Source organism: Vulpes vulpes, chromosome 7, assembly GCF_048418805.1.
Source record: "Vulpes vulpes isolate BD-2025 chromosome 7, VulVul3, whole genome shotgun sequence".
NCBI classification, from domain to species: Eukaryota; Metazoa; Chordata; class Mammalia; order Carnivora; family Canidae; genus Vulpes; species Vulpes vulpes.
The window spans coordinates 67,947,157-67,970,493 of record NC_132786.1 but is presented as its reverse complement, the minus strand read 5'-3'; the positions used below and the strand labels follow the sequence as shown (position 1 = coordinate 67,970,493).

Genomic DNA, 23,337 nt, shown 5'->3' with positions numbered 1-23,337 from the left:
TGGTACTATACTTAGAAAACTCTAAAGACTACACCAAAAACTATTACAAATGATAAAAAAGTTAAGTTTCAGGATGCAAAATTAATACCCAGAAATCAGAGGCTTTTTATATCATATGGTATTTGCCCTTCTCAGTCTGACTTTTTCACTTACCTCTATCCACGTGTTGCCATTCAGACATTTCATTGCCTTTGATTAGAAAATTTAATCCAGAGAGGAAGATGACGGCCGCCTTGCTAACCGCTCGAGGAGCGGGTCCGCGCCAGCCTGGGGTGCCGAGGCCATCACCCCGGACTGGGAGAGCCGGGAAGCCTCCACAGGGACCACCATCATGGCCATGCAATTTGACGGGGGCGTGGTTCTGGGAGCCGACTCCAGAACCACCACCGGGTCCTACACTGCCAATCGAGTGACAGACAGGCTGACCCCTATTCGTGACTGGATTTTCTGCTGCCGCTCAGGCTCAGCAGCTGACACCCAGGCCGTAGCCGGTGCAGTCACTTATCAGCTTGGTTTCCACAGCAGTGAGCTAAACGAGCCTCCACTGGCACACACAGCAGCCAGCCTCTTTGAGGAGATGTGTTACCGATCTCGGGAGGACCTGATGGCAGGAATCATCATTGCGGGCTGGGACCCCCAAGAGGGAGGGCAGGTGCACTCGTGCCCATGGGGGGAATGATGGTAAGGCAGTCCTTTGCCATGGGGGCTCTGGGAGCTCCTACATATATGGCTATGTCCATGCCACCCACCGGGAAGGCATGACCAAGGAGGAGTGTCTGCAGTTCACTGCTAATGCGCTCGCTTTGGCCATGGAACGGGATGGCTCCAGCGGAGGGGTAATCCGCCTGGCAGCCGGCGCAGAATCAGGGGTAGAACGGCAGGTACTTCTGGGAGACCAGATTCCCAAATTCACCATCGCCACTTTGCCACCTCCCTGATTCCTGGAATCCTAAGCTACAGTAAGAGATACCCCATAGTGACCTAAAATTCAATGAACAGTTTGTCTAAAAGAAAAAAAAAAAAAAGAAAATTTAATCCATTTATATTTGATCTAATTGTTGATAAGTAAGACCTTAAGAATATCATCTTATGCAGATGCAATGAAACACCGGGACAGGGATCCCTGGGTGGCGCAGCGGTTTGGCGCCTGCCTTTGGCCCAGGGCGCGATCCTGGAGACCCGGATCGAATCCCACATCGGGCTCCCGGTGCATGGAGCCTGCTTCTTCCTCCGCCTGTGTCTCTGCCTCTCTCTCTCTCTCTGTGACTATCATAAATAAATTAAAAAAAAAAAATTAAAAAAAAAAAAAAGAAACACCGGGACACCTGCACCCCGATGTTTCTAGCAGCAATGTCCACAATAGCCAAACTGTGGAAGGAGCCTCGGTGTCCATCGAAAGATGATGGATAAAGAAGATGTGGTTTATGTATACAATGGAATATTACTCAGCCATTAGAAATGACAAATACGCACCATTTGCTTCAACATGGATGGAACTGGAGGGTATTATGCTGAGTGAAATAAGTCAATTGGAGAAGGACAAACATTATATGGTCTCATTAATTTGGGGAATATAAAAAATAGTGAAAGGGAATAAAGGAGAAAGGAGAAAAAATGAGTGGGAAATATCAGAGAGGGAGACAGAACATGAGAGACTCCTAACTCTGGGAAACGAACTAGGGGAACTAGGGGTGGTGGAAGGGGAGGTGGGCGGGGGGTGGGGGTGACTGGGTGACGGGCACTGAGGGGGGCACTTGATGGGATGAGTACTGGGTGTTATTCTATATGTTGGCAAATTGAACACCAATAAAAAATAAATTTATAAAAAGAGTATCATCTTATTTATTATTTTCAGGCTCTTGTTTTATTTTCTTGTTATTTTCCATATGTCTTGCTGTCTTCATGTGAACCAATGATTTTCTATAGTGATATGTTTTTATTTCATTCTCTTTATATTGTTTGTATCTACTGTAGGTTTTTTTTTCTGCTCATCATTTTAAAAATACTTATGAAGTGTATGATTTCAATCACTTATAAAACTTTATCCTTTTACTCCCTCTTTTATGTTTTTCCTGTTGTAGTTTACATAATTTAATATTGAGTATCCATTTACAAATTATTGTAGATACTGATACTTCAAATAATTTATTTTTTATTTTATTTTATTTTTTTAAACATTTAAAATGTTTTTTTTTTAATTTTTATTTATTTATGATAGTAACACAGAGAGAGAGAGAGAGAGAGGCAGATACACAGGCAGAGGGAGAAGCAGGCTCCATGCACCGGGAGCCCGATGTGGGATTCGATCCCGGGTCTCCAGGATCACGCCCTGGGCCAAAGGCAGGCGCCAAACCGCTGCGCCACCCAGGGATCCCTACTTCAAATAATTTAAAGACAATTTCTAGAATAAAGTGGTTAATATACCACTGTAATACAGTACTAAGGCATCCTGATTTTGACTGTATACAATATGTTGACCTTTACCATTTGATGTATATTTCCATATGGTTTTATGCTAACTCATTAAAGTATATATATTTTTTCTTGAAGATGTCTTTTCAGTATTTTCAATAAGACACTCCAGTGCTGTTAAACTTTCTCTGCTTTTGCTTGTCATGGAAAGTGATTACCTCACTTTCACTTCTGAAGGTCAATTTTCCTGTGGATTCTTGGTACTTACTTTTCTTTCTCTCAGCACTTTGCAAAGATCATCACCTTTTCAGGTCTCTTCCGAGGAATCTGCAAATAGTCTTATGAAGTTTCTCTTACATAAGGGATTTGCTTCTCTGTTCATTTTTAAAAAGATTTTATTTATTATTCATGAGAGATACAGAGAGTGAGGCAGAGACATAGGTAGAGGAAGAAGTGGCTCCCTCTGGGAAACCTGATGCAGGACTTGATCCCAGGCCCTAGGATCATGACCTGTGTCATAGGCAGATGCTCAACCACTGAGCCACCCAGGTGCCCCTGCTTCTATGTTTAATACTTTTAAAATTATTTCTTTGTATTTGACTTTTGAAAGTTTTATAATAATATGCCTGAAGAAGATAACTTTGGATTAAAATTTTGGGATGATCTATTGTCTTAAGAAATTTGGATGTCTAAATATTACACCATATTTAGGAAGTTCTCAGCCACATTTTTCTTAAATAAGCTTTTTGTCACCTTCTTCTTCCCTTCTAGCAAGATTTTAATATTTACAGATGTAAATGATATCTAATGGTACCTTAATGTTATCCAATTGTTTATGTTGTCTTCACTCTTTTTTTTCTTATTTTTTTCTATTACTGGATTATTTAAAATATCCTGTCTTCTACTTGATGGACTCTTTTTTCTGCTTGATTTATTCTGCTATTGATGCTCTCTACTACATTTTAAAAAATTTATTCATTGTATTTTTAGCACCAAAATCTTATTTTATAATTTATATCTGTTTGCTGAACTTTTTTACATATTTTCTGACCACTGTGTTGTTTTTAATTTTATTCTTTATTGAAGTATAGTTGACATACAAGATTATGTTAGCTTTAAGTGTACAATATAGTGATTCAACAACCCTATATATTATGTAATGCTTACCATGATAAATATAGTTACTATTTAAAGTTACCATACAGAGGCAGCTGAGTGGTGCAGTGGGTTAAACATCTGATTCTTAGTTTCGACTGAGGTTGTGATTTCAGAGTTGTGGGATCAAGCCCATTGTCAGGCTCCAGGCTTGGCATGGGTTCTGCCTAAGATTCTTTCTCCCTCTCCTTCTGCTTCTCCTGCCTCCCTCTCCCTCTCTTGCTCATGCTCTCTCTCTGTCTCAAATAAATAAATAAATCTTTAAAAGAATAAAGTTAACATATATATATATATATATTTTTTTTTTACAATATATTCCCTATGTTGTACTTTTCATCTCTGTGCTTTATTTATTTTATAAATAGACATTTTTGCCTCTTGATTTCCTTCATCTATTTCACCCAACATCCCCTCTTGAAACCAGGAGTTTGTTGTTTATATTTATGAGTTTGTGTCTGGGTATTTTTTGTTTGTTTCTTTGTTCATTTGGGTGTGGGTTTGTTGTTGTTGTTTTTATATTTTACATCTAAAATAAATCATTTGAAATTTGTCTTTCCCACTCTGATTTTTGAAATATCACCTAATAGAAAGAACTGGTATCAAAAACAAGCAATAACAAGTTTTGGCAGGGATGTGAAAAAAAGGAAACATTCATGCACTGTTGATGGGAATGTAAATTATTGAAACCACTATGGAAAACAGTATGAAGATTCTTGAAAGAATTAAAAATATAAATAATGTATAATCTTGTAATTTTTCTGCTGGGTATTTACTTGATAAAAAATGAAAATTTTAATTTTAAAAGTTATATGCACCATTATGTTGTTTGCTTACAGTAGCAAAGGTATGTAAGCGATGTAAGTATCCATCATAGATGGATGGAGAAAGAAAATGTAGTATCTAATTACAAAGGAATATTAGTGAGTCATAAAATTATGAAATGTGTTTTGATAATATGGATGGACTTATAGGGTACCTTCTATTAGGCCAGCTAGGAACACAGACTTTCTTAAATTTTCTCTAGTAGTTCATTTTTGCACACTTCTTGCTTTGTAGTGTTGCAAATTTCTTAAAATGGTATGCCTTCTCCAGCTCCTGCAAAAAATGGCCAAGTGCTTACAGGCCTCTCTTTTTTTTTCCTAGGATGGTGCTGAAAGCTAGATTTTGTGCTTTATCCAAAGCCTGCGGGTTTGAGGAGGCCTTCTTTGTATACCTACCTACTATGCATCTGCAACAGCTTACTTACTCTTATCACTGTGGGGAGTGGTTACAAGGACTAAGTAATGAGGTGGGAATATGCATAGCTAAGGCATATGTATCCCTGGGGTTTCTCATGAGTATTTGTGGGAATCCATAGTCAACACATTTATAGTGGTAAGTGAGTGAACTTCCTAATCGAGACAGTGATGTGGTTAGTTGGATACACACCCCTTTCATACATTCTATCTTGAGCCCTGTCTAGATTTCCCAGCTGCTTCACCCCCCACAGTCATACAGATCATACCTCAGTACTCTGTATTGAGTCAGAGAGAAATGAGCTTTTCTGGAAGCTCTGTAAAGCTTTACAAATCTAGAAGTATGGTGCCAATTCACATAATTTCACTTTCCTGGGGAGGAAATCACGAGTCCAGTAATGTCTTGGCACTTACGTATGCTGTCTTGGGAAGGGTTGATGTGAAAAAAAGCTAATCTGTTCCTCTTACTCTCTTCCATCCATCTAAAGATGGATTTTTTTCTTCAACAGTAATAGTATTTTGTACTGGGTTCTTGTCCTTCAAAAAAGACTCTCTTATCTGAGTGACTGTCCCAATCTGTGTTTTCCAGGGACTCCCATCCATTTACCCAGAGGGGCTTGATCTGATTCGTATGCTACTTCAGTGTCTATAGCCATGAGCAGGCTTCTGTATACCTGTCATCTAGCACATAACAGGGTGAGACTCCTCCTGGGTCTATTGATATATGGTGCTTGTGACAGAATAAAAACTGGTGGAGGATACTGGTGAAAATATTGCAATAACTTAGATAAAAGTAGACATAACCAGACCAAGGAAATAAGCACTGAAGATAACGAAGATCAAACTTAAGTATATTGAGTCAACAAGATTTACTGATGGATGGGATATATAAAAACCAAGGAGCCAAAATGATTTCAACTTTTTTCTTTAAGTTTTCTAAGATATGAAAACTATATTAGGAACAGAAAGTAATTATTTTGGGTATGTGGTGATATCTGAATATTGTTTTGCTTTATTCAGTTTAAGAAAGTATTAAGACATCCAAATGTCAATATCAAGTAGGTAGCTGTATACACGAGTCAAGTTTAGGGATGACATCTCTATTAGATATATTTATACGGTCCCTGGGTGGCTCAATGGTTGAGCGTCTGTCTGCCTTTAGTTCGTATCATGATCCTGGCGTCCCAGGATTGAATTTGACATCAGGTTCCCCACCGGGAGCCTGCTTCTCCCTTGCCTATGTCTCTGTCCTTCTCTGTGTGTCTCTCATAAATACATAAAATCTTTTTTTCAAAAATGAAAGATATTTATAGATAAGAATTACCAGACTATAGATACCAGGTAAATAATGTGAGTGGATGAAAGAGAAGGGAAGAAAACAGAATATCCCTAGTCTAAAAAAGATTGTTCACTCAAGACAGAAAAGATGATGGTATAGAAAGAAAAAGGAGTATTGGTGAAGTGAGATCCTGTCTTTTTGACCAGAACTTGATCTAGTGCACAAATTTAGGGTTGTCACTCTGACAAAAACACAGGCAGCTGTTCTATAGTAAGAAATTAGTAATAGAATATATAGACACATATGCAAATGGTAGGTAAGAGGAAATTTGTTTGAAGTTCTTAGACATCTTCACAAATTTCTCAGAGAATTAGGATTTACATTAAACAGCTCTGAACAGAGATAGGAAAGATTGTTTTGGAAGGATAAGAACAGATAATTCAATATGAAAAATTTAAAAAATTGAGAATAGGTGATAGAGCTGGGTATGTAGTATGATTACTGGGCTGTGTGAAAGCTATACCTGATACTAGTGGGTATGATTATAGAGAGAAACAATCAGTATCAGATTTTCCCTCCAACATTAAGTTGTATAGGTGCTGACATGGAGTGTATAAAGAATTGTGTTCTAAAATTTGTCTGGAAACAGAAAAGACCCTGAATGGATAAAATAATGTTGAAAAGGCAAAGCAAAGCTGGAGGCATTATAATTCCAGACTTCAAGCTGTATTACAAAGCTGTGATCATCAAAAGAGTGTGGTACTAGCACAAAAACAGACACATAGATCAATGGAATGGAACCCAGAAATGGACTCTCAACTCTATGATCAACTAATCTTTGACAAAGCAGGAAAAAAGTCTCTTCAACAAATGGTGTAGGAAAATTGTACAGCAACATACAGAAGAATGAAACTGTACACTATCTTACACCACACACAAAAATAAATTCAAAAGGGATGAAAAACCTAAATGTGAGACAGGAAACTATTAAGATCATAGAGGAGAGCAAAGGCAGAAACCTCTCTGACCTCAGCCAAGCAAATTCTTGTTAAACATGTCACAAGAGCAAGAGAAACAAAAGCAAAAATGAACTACTGGGACTTCATCAAGATAAAAAGCTTCTGTGCAGGGAAGGAAATAATCAACAAAACTAAAAGCCTACAGGGAAGCCTGGGTGGCTCAGTGGTTGAGCGTCTGCCTTTGGCTCAGGGTGTGATCCTGGAGTTCAGGGATTTAGTCCCACCTCAGGCTCCCTATGGGGAGCTTGATTCTCCCTCTGCCTGTGTCTCTATTCTCTCTTTCTGTGTCTCTCATGAATAAATAAATAAAATCTTAAAAAGTGAAACAGCCTACAGAATGGGAAAAGATATTTGCAAATGACACATCTGATCAAGGATTAGTATACAAAATCTATAAAGAATCTATCAAACTCAACACCTCAAAAATAAATAATTTAGTTAAGAAATGGACAGACATGAACAGACATTTTTCCAAAGAAATTCAGATGGTCAATAACACATGAAAAGATGCTCAACATCACTTATCATCAGGGAAATGCAAATCAAGCCACGATGATTTACCACCTCACACCTCTCAGAATGGTTAAATTCAAAAACAGAAGAAACAGGTGTTGATGAGAATGTGGGGAAAGGGCAACACTCACTGTTGGTGGGGATGCAAACTGGTACAGCCACTCTAGAAAGCAGTATAGAAGTTCCTCAAAAAGTTAAAAATAGAACTACTTTATAATCCAGCAATTATACTTCCAGGTATTATACTCAGAGAATCCAAAAATACTAATGCAACACGAAATATGCACCCCGATGTTTATAGCAGCATCATCTACAATAGCCAAATTATGGAAGCAGCCCGAGGCCACCAACTGATGAATGGATAAAGAAGAAGTGGTATATATACACAAAGGAATGTTACTCAGCCATGAAATAATGAAATCTTGCCATTTGCAATGATGTGAGCAGAGAGTATTATTATTATTTTTTTAAGATTTTATTTATTTATACATGAAAGACACACAGAGAGGTAGAGACATAGAGGGAGGAACAGGCTTTCTGTAGGGAGCCCGATGCAAGACTCAATGCCAGGACTCTGGAGTCACGCCCTGAGCCAAAGGCAGACACTCAACTGCTGAGCCATCCACGTGCCCTGAGAATATTATTTTAAGTGAAGTAAGGCAGAGAAACACAAATACCATATGATTTCACTCATATGTCAAAGCTAAGAAACCAGGCAAATGAACACAGGAGGGAAAAGAGAGATAGAGGCAAACCAGGAAACAGACTCTTAACTACAAAGAACAAACTATGGTTACCAGATGGGAGGTGGGTGTGATGATGGGTTAAACAGGTGATGGGATTTAAAAAGTGCACTTTTAATAAACACCGGGTATTGTCTGGGAGTGTTAAATAACTAGCTACATTGTACACCTGACAGTAATACACTCTATGTTGACTAATTGAAATTTAAATTAGCACTTAAAAAAAAAGAGTATCTGACTATATTATCAAGTGAGTAGAGGTCAGACCTGCCCATCATAATTTGGGTTCACTCATGTCCATCAAATAACAAGTTTGGATTTGCCTCAGAAAAATTTGTTAAAACATAAAATTGATGAATCCAAGATTGAGCATGAGAAGCAATTGAAGCACCATAATTTACACAGCAGATCCCCATGTGCCACGAAGGATGTATTTATGTCTCTTGGTCAGCTTGGACTTATGGCAAAATAAGGGATTCACCAAAATTAGCAGATAGAGAAGGAAAAATATTCAAACTTGAATTATAGTTGACATAGCTTTGTATGTTATGGCTTTAGTGAGTGAGAAATAGTTCCCATATTTAAAACTTTTTCATATGCACCTGATCACTCACTTTTTGTGGAAAGAGAAATGCTTCAAAGTTAGAATAACTAATAGTCTTGTGCAGTGGCAAGTTACTTGGCAGATTGCCTAGAAATATGGATGTAGCATAATTGAAAATTTGGAAACAGGGAGTGTTTGTGGTATGTGAGTGGACACCTGGGAGTGACTGTTAAATGAGGATATCTTGGTATTTCATAAAAACACTCCTAAGGGAAAATCCACTATGGGCAAAGTACTAATTAAATAGGAAAAAAAGGATTCTGCTAGTTGAAATCCATCAGCCTTTGGTTTTGCTGGTAAATGGGCATAATAAAGCAGTAATAGCCATGTTTGGAGCTTTTGGGCTTCTACTCACCAGTGTTGATCTAGATGCCATCACTGCCAGATTTCCAAGTAGTCAGTGACAAAGACCAAAGCTGAGCCAGGCCTGATAACGCACCATCCCAGGAAGACACCATTGGCCAATCAATGCCAGAATAACTATTTTAGATAATTTCTTCCTGGTATAAATTCATTTTGATTGAAATAGGCAAATATTCCAGAAATGGAGTTTTTCCTGGCCCTCAGGGCATTAAGCACAGCAACTGAGGGCTTGCAGTATGTTTTATCCACTGACATTGGATTCTATGTAACATTTCATCAGACCAAACAACTCAAATGAATGCAGAGGAGGTGTAACAGTGGGCAAATGACATGGGTTCATTGTTGTATCACACACTCCACTCCCCAGAACCTTTTAGTCTGAAGGTGTATTGAAACAGCTTGTTGAAGGCACCATTGAAGTGACACATAAGATTGTTAGATATGACACCCTGGGTAGGTAGGGGGTTATTTTCCAGAATACATTATTTTAATTCAGTGAACATTAGAGGATTCTGTGGATCTATCTGTCAGAATATTTAGATCTGCAGCAAATGATTATCTTCTTTTCATTCATGTCTTTGTTCTTCAGGGCACAAAAGAAAAGATTAAATGTTGAGGAGAGAATTCCATTAAGGAGAGAATAATTTCCCATGGTGTTGGGTATAAATCTCTGTTGATTGTAGGTATGTAAACGTCTCTTGTCCTCAAGAGAGACTAGAAGATAGATCCAATTGCCAGCAGGCAGGAACACCAGGTCCCAAAGGTCCTAGGATAATGGAATAGGATAGAACCAATATTTGCTACAATATAAACAATGCTGTTATGGAAATATTGTTCCATGTTGGAAACACACAAAGTAGATGCTGCCATAATTGGTATGATAGTTTTATGGGCAATCGTGTCATAGGAGAAATAAATAAAGGCAAACCCTTAACAAAGAAGCCAAATTAGTTCCATGGTTAAAAGGATGGTTTCTGGTTAAAGCAGATTTTACCAAGGAATAATTTAAGCTTCTGAACTCATCCACAGTCTCCAATTAGATAAAATGTCTTGTGCTTTAGACAATATAGTGTATTGTCACAAATGGACTTACTAACAGCAACATGTCAATTTAGTGCCACAATAGAGAGTAATATATTTTCAATGGTTTCCAGCAAATCAACTATATATTGAAAGCACTAATGCAGAAAATGTGTTCATTTATGAATTCAAGTATATTCATTTATGAAAATTAATTAAGCTGCTCACTATTTATGCAGTTTGTATATTTATAATTAGTGCACCTTATACAGTAAGTAATTTTATATAATTGTCCATCCACACATTTATCTTATTTTTTGATTTAAATATTAACACCTAACATTAAAATCGTTTTTTCCTTTTAATCCATACAGAGTCATCATAAAATATACAATAATATTTTACCTTTCCCCTTTTGATTAAAATTTGGTCTTCTTACACATGAACAACACTGTGCATTTCAGGCTACATTTATATGAGTTTTCTTTGGGATATTTATGGAAGGGCTTGGTGGGAAAAAAGTGTACATTTGTTATTGAACTAGTTTATATTCTCAGCAACGTATGAGAATCCCAAATTCAGCTCACACTAACTACTGCAAAGTTCTAACGACTGATCTTCAAAATATTTGTACTTAATATCATTTTTATTTGAATTTTAAAAACTTTTATTTGAATTAAAAGAATGTATCACAATGTATGTGAACAGAAATAAAATGTGCATTTACAAATTCTTTCTGTCTGGAAGCCATTGCTTCTTCCAATGAAGGGGCAAACTGGGCAACTCAGTCAGTTGAGCATCTGATTTCAGCTCAGGTCATGATCTCAGGGTCATGAGATCAAGCCCCATGCCAGGATACCTGCTCAGTGGGGAGTTTGTTTCTTTTTTCTGCCTCTCCCTCCAGCTTGCTCATACTCTCTCTCTTCCTCTCTCTAAAATAAATAAATAGATCTTTAACAATATTATTTGTTTGGGATTTTTTTCTATTCTTGTTTAATAAAATTGCAAATCTTTGACCACACGTGTAAATTATTATTTTCCTTTCAGCATTTGAATTTATCTTTTACCTTTTTTAGATCTAAGATTTAAAGAGATCCTGTCTCCTTACCCGGTTTAAGTCCCATAGACTGCCATTTATGATGTTGGCTTGCATTTAATCTTATCTACCTGCCTCTCCCTATGCTCAGTGAAATCTTGCAGCCTCATCCCTATTTAAGCCCAACGTCCTTTGTTCTGACCACATGCTTCTTTATGGGACTGGAAAATAAAAACCAGAACTAGTCTGAATGCCACCACTTTTAATTTGTAACTTTTAGTGGACTTATGAACCTCCAAGAATAATTGCACCCATTTACAGTCCATTTGATGTTTTTATTTCTAGATAATTACTTTAAATATTTTCTTTTTTCTGAAACCTTTAATGTCTTCTATTTCCACGTCACTCTTATCTGATTGTTAGTTTTCTGTTTTAATGAAAATATTAAAATATGGAGAAGAACACTTCCATATCTGCATTATTGCCACACCCTTATCTAGAAATTTCCAGTATACATCACCTTCTGTCCTGTCAGTGTGAGACATTGTACATACTCTTAAGGTAAGGCCAACTTTTCCTCATATAGAGAAAATTCCTACCCCTCGTCTATGCTAACCAAATATAAATTCTCAATCTTTTTCATACTGCCAGCAATATTTGACAAATGCATAACTCTCTGCTCTTTGATGTGGTTTAGCCTTACAGGACTCATAATTTGTTTTTTGTTTTTTTTCTGTTTTTGTTCTTTTGTTTGTTTATCTTTATGTGTGATTCCATTTTCTTTCCTTCCAGATTTCTCCCCAATTTGTTAACATTGGAGTTTCCCAGAATTCAAAGTTTTTCTTTTATTTGGGGATTAAGTTTTAGAAACCTCATATACTTTTTTGTTTTTGTTTCTCAAAGTCATTGGTCTTTTTTTTTTTTTTTTAAAGATTTTATTTATTTATTTATTCATGAGAGACAGAGAGACAGAGAGAGAGAGAGAGAGAGAAAGGCAGAGACACAGGCAGAGGGAGAAGCAGGCTCTATCCAGGGAGCCTGACATGGGACTTGATCCCGGGTCTCCAGGATCAGGTGTTGGGCTGAAGATGGCACTAAACCGCTGAGCCACCCGGGCTGCCCCTCATTGGTCTTTCTATGTCAACTTTCAAATTTATTTCTCTATCTTCGATATACCTTCTAGATATAGCTGTATGTATGAATCACCAACTTTACTTCTGCATTTGGATATCTAATACAATCTCAATATTCCAAGATTAGAATCCTTAAATGTTCCCTACCTGGCTTACATGATGGAAACTCCATATTCCCAGATTCTAGATGGTTACCCCTCATCTCTACTGCCCACAATAGAATCAGTGCAATCATGTCAACCTAGAAATTTGTCCTCTATTCACAACTCTCTAGACTCCCTATTTCATACATAGTTTGATGGGGAACAGATGGCTAGCTGAGGACAAAGCATAAACTGATACCCTACATAAGATCCCCCACTCCAGGGTGGGATATGTGTGACATTCCTCCAGGAAGTTCCAATTGTCTTTTTCTTTTTAATAATAAATTTATTTTTTATTGGGGTTCAATTTGCCAACATACAGAATAACACCCAGTGCTCATCCCGTCAAGTGCCCCCCTCAGTGCCCATCACCCAATTGTCTTAATGTCAGTGCCTTGCCATAGGAAAAAAACATCTTTAATTTGACAGAGGCAAGGCCTCTAGTATATTGTAGATTCTCTTTAGCATATGAAAGTCCTTTTAAAACCTCCCTTTTCCTTACTTCTCCCAAGTCTGCAGCAGCAGCTCTTCCTGCCCACAGGTCCTATCCTCATGCTTTAATAAAACCACCATTTTGCACCAAAGATGTCTCAAGAATTCTTTCTTGGTCATCAGTTCCAGACTTCACCCCACCAAACCCCCACCTATTTCCAAAACTACCCTTACCCTTTTAAATTGTAGTCTTTTAAAAACTCTCAAACCACTGTCCCTTACAGATTTTGTTTTGTATTATTTCTACATTACTTATTATTTTAAAATAATATTTAATTCAGTTTATGTCTGTCTTATCCTGCTAAAATATTAGTTCACTATTGTTAGAGATTCTGTGTGTTTTGTTCACTGATGTTCATAAAACTTGAATAATTCCTAGTAATTAGTCAGGACATATTTGATTAATTATATAAATCATCTAGTTTAATACACAGTATAATTTCTAATGTTGAAAAATTTGCTCATATTTTTTAAAAATTTGATTTTATATGAGATGAACTGCAGATAAAGTATTAGAGTTACTGAATTCAGGGAAATGGAGATAATAAGCAAATTAGCAAGAAAATCGAATTAGAGGATAATTGAGGTAGAAGACAAATGAGAACTGTGGAACACTGGTGTTAAGAAAATCAACAAGAGGGACGCCTGGGTGGCTCGGTGGTTGAGCATCTACCCTCAGCTCAGGTCGTGATCTTGGAGACCCAGGATCAAGTCCCGCATCAGGCTCCTTGCATGGAGCCTGCTTCTCCCTCTGCCTATGTCTCTGCCTCTCTGTGTGTCTCTCATAAATAAATAAATAAAATCTTAAAAAACAAAGCAAAACAGTATTCTTTAAAAAAAAAAAAAAGAAAAACGAAAATCAACAAGAGGATTTGTAGGATAGGGATGCCTGGGTAGCTCAGTGTTGAGCTGTTGTGCCCAAGATTACGTATCTGAGAAACCACCAAGGAGCTGACACCGATGCAAACACACGACGGTTTATTTACAAGCTGGAGCTTGGGTCCAAGTATACCTGACACAGCAAACCTGGGACTTGGACCCCGAGGTGGGTTCCAGCTGAGTTTTATGGGCTGGTCTAGGGGACCTCCAGAAGGGGTAGAGGAATTTCTCAAGTTCTGTTTACATTCTGATATGGGGCTTTCAAGGGCATTGAGCTCTGTTCTCATTCTGATATGGAACTTTCTAGGGCATTAAGCTATAAGCTGTTTTTTTCCCCCTGTAACTGAAGTAATGTAAATTTCAGTTCCTATTCACAGGGGTCTGGGATGGCTGTACTTGTGTTAATGCTGAACTTAAAGTGGAAAGGCCTTAATTTTCTCGGCTTCCACAGAGCATCTGCCTTTGGCTCAGGGTGTGATCCCAGGATCGGGGATCGAGTCCCTCATCGGGCTCCTTGAATGGAGCCTGCTTCTCCCTTTCCCTGTGTCTCTGCCTCTTTCTCTGTATCTCTCATGAATAAATAAATAAAATCTTTAAAAAAAAGATTTGTAGAATAAAAGCTTTTGCAAAGAAATTATAGAGGTATCATCCAGAATTCTAATGTCTTATGTTGGCTTTAGCTCATTCATCAGGTGACAGAACCAAATATTTGATTTTTAAATAATTCAACAGAATGCACTTTATTACCTTTCCTTATGCTGTAGGTAATAGGTTGGATGAATAACTGTATAAAATGCAGACAGCAGGAGGTGGAGATGAGAGGGTACATCTGTTGCTGATTACAATAAACCACTTAGCAGGGGTGTCTGGGTGGCTCTGTCACTTAAATGGCCAACTCTTGATTTTGGCTCTGGTCATGATCTTGGGGTTCTGGGATTGAGCCCTGCTTCAGACTCTCCACTCAGGGAGGAGTCTGTTTGAGGATTTACTCTCTCTCCTTCTGTACTTTTCCTTCTGTGCCTCCCCTACCGGCACCCTCTTTCTCTCTTAAATAGACAAATAAATAAATCTTGAAAAACAAAAACAATAACAAACAAACAAACAAAAACCACTGGAGCAACACGAAGGGGTGGGGGGAAGGTCATGTTGATCAGATGAGGAACACAGAGAGAGAAGTCTTTCAACTTTCCATTAGTAGATGGGATTTTCAGAACAGTAGACACTATGTGACAATATGAGAGAACAATGGAGATAAAACATACAAAACTCCATGAAGAGGTAATGACAACCACTCAGATCTCAATCTATTCATCTGAGCAAGAAAGACTGAGTAACTGAGGGACTGTGTAGAAGATTGATGAACCAGCTTGGATACCCTAAAGGATAGGAGACTGTTGTGAATGTTTGCAAAATTCCAGAAACCCCACTGTGAACCAAGAATTATTGGCTATGTTCCCTCTTCATTATGATGTTATAGTGCAAAGAGGGTCAGGTGATCACATAACAGTCCTAGAACATCACTGTGGACAAGGCTTTTTCTGTACAGGTCAGGGAAACCACAAAGAAGAAATAAAGAATGATAATGGTGCCAACAAGATGGCAGAATAAGAGTTTTAAGCCCTCACCCCTTTAGAGAAATACTGATTTTGGCAACTTTCCATGGATGAGAATACCACTATAGGAGTTTAGGAGTTGAAAAAAGAGGTATAGGCACTTGGAGCAAGAAAATAAGAGAATAGGGGCTTGGAAAGAGTAAAAAAAAAGTTTGTTTGTTTATTTATTTATTTATTTATTTACTTACTTACTTATTTATTTATACCTGTGTCACCCTTTCCCTAAAGCAACAGAGCTCAATGTCAATATATCCCCTTACCTCATGATTTGTTTCATGCAGAGAAGTCAAAGATTAATTACTGTCTGGTACCTCAGCCTAAAAGTCCCATTGTTATTCTCAATCATCCAAAACATTGAGAGGATCTTAAATAATTATTTAAATTTTTTTTTTATGAAAGAATACTTGGCACAAAGTCTAACATTAGTTACAGGCATGCAGCATAATGAATCAACAACTCTACGTTACCCAGTGCTCACTAAGATAAACATTAACACAATCTGTCACCAAACAACACTACAATATTACTGACTATATTTCCCATGTCATACTTTTCATCTCCATGGCTCATTTTATAATGGAAATTTGTACCCCATAGTGCATCCACCTTTTTTGCCCATCCCCAATAGCCTTTTCTGTAATCAGCAATTTGTTCTGTATTTATGGGTTTATATTTGTTCTTTGGTTTGTCTTTGCTTTATTGCTTAGATTCCACATATCAATGAAATCATATTATGCATATTTGATTTATTTTACTTAGTATAATACCTTCTACCAACATTTATGTCACAAATGGAAAGGCCTTATTTTTATGGTTGACTAATATTCCATCTATCTATCATCTCTCTCTCTCTCTCTCTCTCATCTATCTTATATGTCTCCACAGCATTCCAAAGTATACAAATATATATATAATATATAAACTGTAAATATACTATATAATATACTTCATACCTATAATATACTTTATATGTATTTCATATATACTTACATATATGGGTATAGTGTATTATGTATATATACCATTTTCATTTCTTAGCTATTGTAGGAATGCCACAATAAATTGGAGTGCATGTATATTTTCAGATTAGAATTAGTGTTTTCTTTTCTTTAGATAAATATCTGGTAGAGGAATTACTAGATCATATGGTATTTTCATTTTTTAAAAGATTTTATTTATTTATTCATGAGAGACCCAGAGAGAGAGGCAGAGACATAGGTAAAGGGAGAAGCAGGCAACCCACAGGGGGCCTGATGCAAGACTGGATCCCAGGAACCAGGATCACAAATTAAGCCAAAGACCAAGCTCAACCACAAAGCCAACCACATTCCTCCATTTTTAATTTTTTGAGGTACCTCACTGTGGTTTTCCACAGTGAGTGCAGCAATTTACATTCCCCACCAGTGTTGCACAAACCTTCCTTTTTCTCCACATCCGTACTAACATTGATTTTTTAAAAATCTTTTTGATGTTAGCCATCCTGACAATTATGAAAAGCTATCGCATTGTGGTTTTGACATGCGTTTCCCCAATGATGAGTTATTTTAAGCATCTTTCATGTATGCTGGCCATCTGTATGGTTTTTTGGAAGAATGTCCATTTAGGTCTTTCACTCTGTAATTATTTTTTTTGGTGTTGAATTATATAACTTTTTATATTTTGGATATTAACACACTTTCAGATATATCATTTGAAAATTTTTCTCCTGTTCACTGTATTGTCTGTGTTTTGTTGATGTTATTCTTTATTGTGCAAAAGCTTTAATTTTTGTGTCTTTACTTTTTTTGTATTTTCTTAATTGGAGTTCGATTTGCCAACATATACTATAACACCCAGTGCTCATCCTGTCAAGTGCACCATCAGTGCCCATCACACAGACACCCCATTCCCTCTCACTTCTCCTTCCAATACCTTTGGTTAATTTCCCACAGATAGGAGTCTCTCATGTTTTGTCACCCTCTCTTTTTCCCTATTTTCACTCCTTTCCCTATAATACCTAAAACTATTTTTTATTTTCACCATATGAAGAAACCGTATGATGATTGTCTTTCTCCAATTGACTTATTTCACTCAGCATAATACCCTCCAGTTCCAACCACGTTGAAGCAAATGGTGGGTATCTGTCGTTTCTAATGGCTGAGTAATATTCCATTATATACATAAACCAATCTTCTTTATCCATTTGTCATTTGATGGACACCGAGGCTCCTTCCACAGTTTGGCTACTGTGGACATTGCTGCTATAAATATCGGGGTGCAGGTGTCCCGGTGTTTCACTGCATCTGTATCTTTGGGGTAAATCCCCAGCAGTGCAATTGCTGGGTCCTAGGGCAGGTCTATTTTTAACTCTTTGAGGAACATCCACACAGTTTTCCAAAGTGGCTGCACCAGTTCGCATTCCCACCAACAATGCAAGAGGGTTCCCCTTTCTCCAATCCTCTCCAACATTTGTGGTTTCCTGCTTTGTTAATTTTCCCCATTCTCACTGGTGTGAGGTGGTATCTCATTGTGGTTTTGATTTGTATTTCCCTGATGGCCAGTGATGTGGAGCATTTTCTCATGTGTATGTTGGCCATGTCCATGTCTTCCTCTGTGAAATTTCTGTTCATGTCTTTTGCCCATTTCATGATTGGACTGTTTGTTTCTTTGCTGTTGAGTTTAATAAGTTCTTTATAGATCTTGGATACTAGCCCTTTATCTGATAGGTCATTTGCAAATATCTTCTCCCAATCTGTAGGTTGTCTTTTAGTTTTGTTGACTATTTCTGTGGCTGTGCAAAAGCATTCTATCTTGATGAAGTCCCAACAGTTCATTTTTGCTTTTATTTCCCTTGCCTTCATAGATGTATCTTGCAAGAATTTACTGTGGCCAAGTTCAAAAATGGTGTTGCCTATGTTCTCCTCTAGGATTTTGATGGATTCTTGACTCACATTTAGATCTTCCATCCATTTTGAGTTTATCTTGTGTATTCTGTAAGAGAATGGTCCCATTTCATTTTTCTGCACGTGGCTGTCCAATTTTCCCAGCACTATTTATTGAAGATACTGCCTTTTCCAGTGGATAGTTTTTCCTCCTTTGTCAAATATTAGTTGTCTAGAGCTGAGAGTCCATTTCTGGATTCTCTATTCTATTCCATTATCTATGTGTCTGTTTTGAGGCCAGTACCAAACAGTCTTGATGATCACAGCTTTATAGTGCAACCTGAAATCTGGCATTGTGATGCCCCCAGCTATGTTTTTCTTTTCTTAATATTCTCCTGGCTATTTGGGGTCTTTTCTAATTCCACACAAATCTTAATATTATTTGTTCCAACTCTCTGAAGAAAGTCCATGGTATTTTGATAGGGATTGCATTAAATGTGTACATTAACCTGGGTTACATTGACATTTTCACAATGTTAATTCTTCCAATCCATGAGCATGGAATATTTTTCCATATCTTTGTGTCTTCCTCCATTTCTTTCAGAAGAGTTATGTAATGTTTAGGGTATAGATCCTTTACGTCTTTGGTTAGATTTAGTCCCATCTTATTCCTTTGGGTGCAATTGTAAATAGGATTGACTCCTTAATTTCTCTTTCTTCAGTCTCATTGTTCATGTATAGAAATTCCACTGACTTCTGGGCATTGATCTTGTATCCTGCCATACTGCCAAAATGCTGTATGAATTCTAGCAATCTTTGGGTAGAGTCTTTTGGGTTTTCTAGGTACAGTATCATGTCATCTGCAAAGAGGTAGAGTTTCACTTCTTCTTTGCCAATTTGAATGCCTTTTATTTCTTTTTGCTGATTGCTGAGGCTAGAACTTCTAGTACTATGTTGAATAGCAGTGGTGAGAGTAACATCCCTGTCGTGTTCCTCATCTTAGGGGAAAGGCTCCCAGTGTTTCCCCATTGAGAATGATATTTGCTGTGAGCTTCTCATAGATGGCTTTTAAGATGTTGAGGAATGTTCTCTCTATCCTTACACTCTGAAGAGTTTTGATCAGGAATGGACGCTGTATTTTGTCAAATGCTTTCTCTGCATCTATTGAGAGGATCCTATGCTTGTTTATTCTCCTGTTGATACGGTCTATCATGTTGATTGATTTATGAGTCTTGAACCAACCTTGCATCCTGGGGATCAATGCCACTTGGTCATGGTGAATAAACTTCTTAAACTTTTGTGGATTGCTCTTAAGGTACTATTGGATCCTATTTGTTAGTATCTTGTTGAGATTTTTTCATCTGTGTTCATCAGAGATATTGGTCTATAATTCTCCTTTTTGATGGGGTCTTTGGTTTTTGAATTAAGGTGATGTTGGCCTCATAGAACAAGTTTAGAAGTACTCCATCTTTTTCTATCTTTCAGAACAGCTTTAGTAGAATATGTACTGTTTCTTGTTTAAACGTTTGATAGAATTCCCCAGGGAAGCCATCTGGCCCTGGACTTTTGTGTCTCGGGAGTTTGTGATGACTGCTTCAATTGCTCCCTGATTATTGGTCTGTTCAGGTTTTCTCTTTCTTCCTGTTCCAATTTTGTAATTTGTGTTTTTCCAGAAATGTATCCATATCTTCTAGATTGCTTGATTATTGGCATATAGCTGCTCATAATAAGTTTTTAAAATCATTAGTATTTCCTTGGTATTCGTGGTGATCTCTGCCTTCTCATTCATGATTTATTGATTTCAGTGTTTTCTCTTTTGTTTTTAGTAAGGCTGGCTAATGGTTTATCTATCTTACTAATTCCTTCAAAGAACCAACTCCTGGTTTTGTTGATCTGTTCCACAGTTCTTCTGGTCTCTCTTTCATTGAGTTTTGATCCAATCTTTTTTATCTCTCTTCTGCTTGGTGTTTTATTTGCTGTTCTTTCTCCAGTTTTTTAGGTGCGAGGTTTTCTTGTGTATTTGAGGTTTTTCCAATTTTTGAGGGATGCTTGTATTGCGATGTATTCCCCCCCTGCTTTTGCTGCATCCCAAAGATTTTGAATGGTTGTATCTTCATTCTCATTAGTTTCCATGAATCTTTTTAATTCCTCTCTAATTTCCTAGTTGATCCTTTCATCTTTTAGCAGGATGGTCCTTAATGTCCACATGTTTGAAATCCTTCCAAACTTCTTCTTCTGATTTAGTTCTAGTTTCAAAGCATTATGGTCTGAAAATATGCACGGACAATCCCAATCTTTAGGTATCGGTTTAAGACCTGGTTTGTGACCCAGCATGTGGTCTATTTTGGAGAAAGTTCCATGTGCACTTGAGAAGACTGTGTATTCAGTTGAGTTTGGATGTAAAGTTCTGTAAGTATCTATGAAATCCATCTGGTCCAATGTATTATTTAAAGCTCTTGTTTCTTTGGAGATGTTGTGCTTAGAATACCTGTCGATTATAGACAGTGCCAGATTGAAGTCACCAATTATAAGTGTATTATTATCTAAGCATGTCTTAACTTTGGTTATTAATTGATTGATATACTTGGCAGCTCCCACATTTGGGGCATATATATAGAGGATTGTTAAGTCCTCTTGTTGAATAGATCCTTTAAGTATGATATTGTGTCCCTCTTCATCTCTCACTAATCTTCAGGATAAATTTAGTTTATCTGATATAAGGATGGCTACCCCTGCTTTCTTTTGAGGACCATTTGAATAGCACCTTTTATTTTCAGGCTGTAGGTGTCCTTCTGTCTAAAATGAGTCTCTTGTAGACACCAAATAGATGGGTCCTGCTTTTTTATCCAGTCTGAAACCCTGCGCCTTTTGATGGGGCCCATTCACGTTCAGAGTTACTATTGAAAGATATGAGCTTAGTGGCATCATGATACCTATTCAGTCCCTGTTTTTGTGGATTGTTCCATTGGACTTCTTCTTAAAGGGGAATTTTAAGAGTCCCCCTTAAAATTTCTTGCAGAGCTGGTTTGGAGGTCACATATTCTTTCAGTTCTTGCCTGTCTTGGAGGCTCTTTATCTCTCCTTCCATTCTGAATGAGAGCCTTGCTGGATAAAGTATTTTTGGCTACATGTTTTTCTCATTTAGGACCTTGAATATATCCTGACATCTCTTTCTGGCCTGCCAGGTCTCTGTGGAGAGGTCTGGTGTTAATCTGATATTTCTCCCCATATAAGTTAGAGATTTCTTGTCTCTTGCTGCTTTAAGGATCTTCTCTTTATCTTTGGAATTTGCAAGTTTCACTATTAAATGTTGAGATGTTGAGAGGTTTTTATTGATTTTAGGGGGGGATCTCTCTGTTTCCTGGATCTGAATGCCTGTTTTCCTTCTCAGATTAGGAAAGTTTTCAGCTATGATTTGTTCAAATACATATTCTGGCCCTCTGTCCCTTTCAGCGCCCTAGGGAACCCCAATTAAATGTAGATTTTTCTTCCTCTGGCTGTCACTTATTTCCCTTAATCTATCCTCATGATCTTTTAATTGTTTGTCTCTATTCCTAAGTTTCCCTCTTTGCCATCAACTTGTCTTCTATGTCGCTCACTCGTTCTTCCACCTTGTTAACCCTTGTCGTTAGGACCTCTAGTTTTGATTACATGGCATTTAATTGATTTTTAATTTCTGCCTAATTAGATCTAAATTCTGCAGTCATATAGTCTCCTGAGTCCTTTATGCTTTCTTTATAGAGAGTGGCCAACTCTTGATTTCACCTTAGGTCATGATCTGAAGAGCCTGAGGTGGAGCCCTTTACGGGGCTCCATGCTCATCTGGGTGTCTGCTGGAGATTATTTCTGCTCTCCCTCTGCCCCTCCTCCTTCTGTGTCTCAAGTAAATAAATGAATCTTTAAAAAGATCATTACACCTATATTATAGGACAACACTCAGAAAAAGAAGAGAAAGAAAAGGGGGTGGAATATTTGAGGAAATAATAGCTGAAAATGTCCCTTAATCTGGTGAAGGAAACAGACATCCAGACCCAGGAGACACAGGGAACTCCCATTAATATCAACAAAGTAGACCAACAAAAAAAAAATACATTGTAATTTAACCTGCGAAATATGGCAATAGAGAAAAAAAAAACCTTACAAGTGAAAGATGAAATGAGTCCTTTACTTACAGATTAAGACCCTAAATCTAACTGCACATCTCTCCACAGAAACTTGGCAAGCCGGAGTAGAGTGGCATGATATATTTAAGTTGTGAGTGGGAAAAATCCACAACCAAGAATACTATATAATAGCTTTGCTATTATTCAGGGTAAAAGGAGAGACAAAGGGTTTGCAGACAAACAAAAACTAAAGAAGTTCGTAACCATTAAACTAGCCCTTCAAGGAATTTTAAAGGGAACTCTTTGAGTGGGAAGAAAAGATCAAAATGACAAAGACAAGAAAAGAATAGAGAAAATCTCCAGAAAGAAAGACAAAATAAGTAATGGCACTAAATATATATCTATCTAAAATTACATGGAATGTAAATGGATTAAATGCTTCAATCAAAACAAATAGAATGTCAGAATGGATAAAAACAAGATGCATCTATATACTGCCTACAAGAGGTTCATTTCAGACCTAAAGGCAACTGCCCATTAGAAGTGGAGAAATGGGTATCCCACAAATGGATGTCAAGAAAAGCAGGAGTAGCAAAACAATTATCTACAAAAATAAAGGAACTCATTGACAATAATACAATAATAGTAGGGGACTTAAACATCTCCCTGACATAGTGGACAGATTATCTAAGCAGAAAATCAACAAGGAAACAAAGGCTTTGAATGAAATACTC

The 23,337-nt window shown here is 37.4% G+C and overlaps 1 pseudogene; it reads left to right on the top strand.

The window, feature by feature from the left end:
- Nucleotides 1–221: 221 nt before the first annotated feature.
- On the top strand, nucleotides 222–1,019 carry LOC112929006 (proteasome subunit beta type-6 pseudogene; annotated as a pseudogene).
- Nucleotides 1,020–23,337: the final 22,318 nt, after the last annotated feature.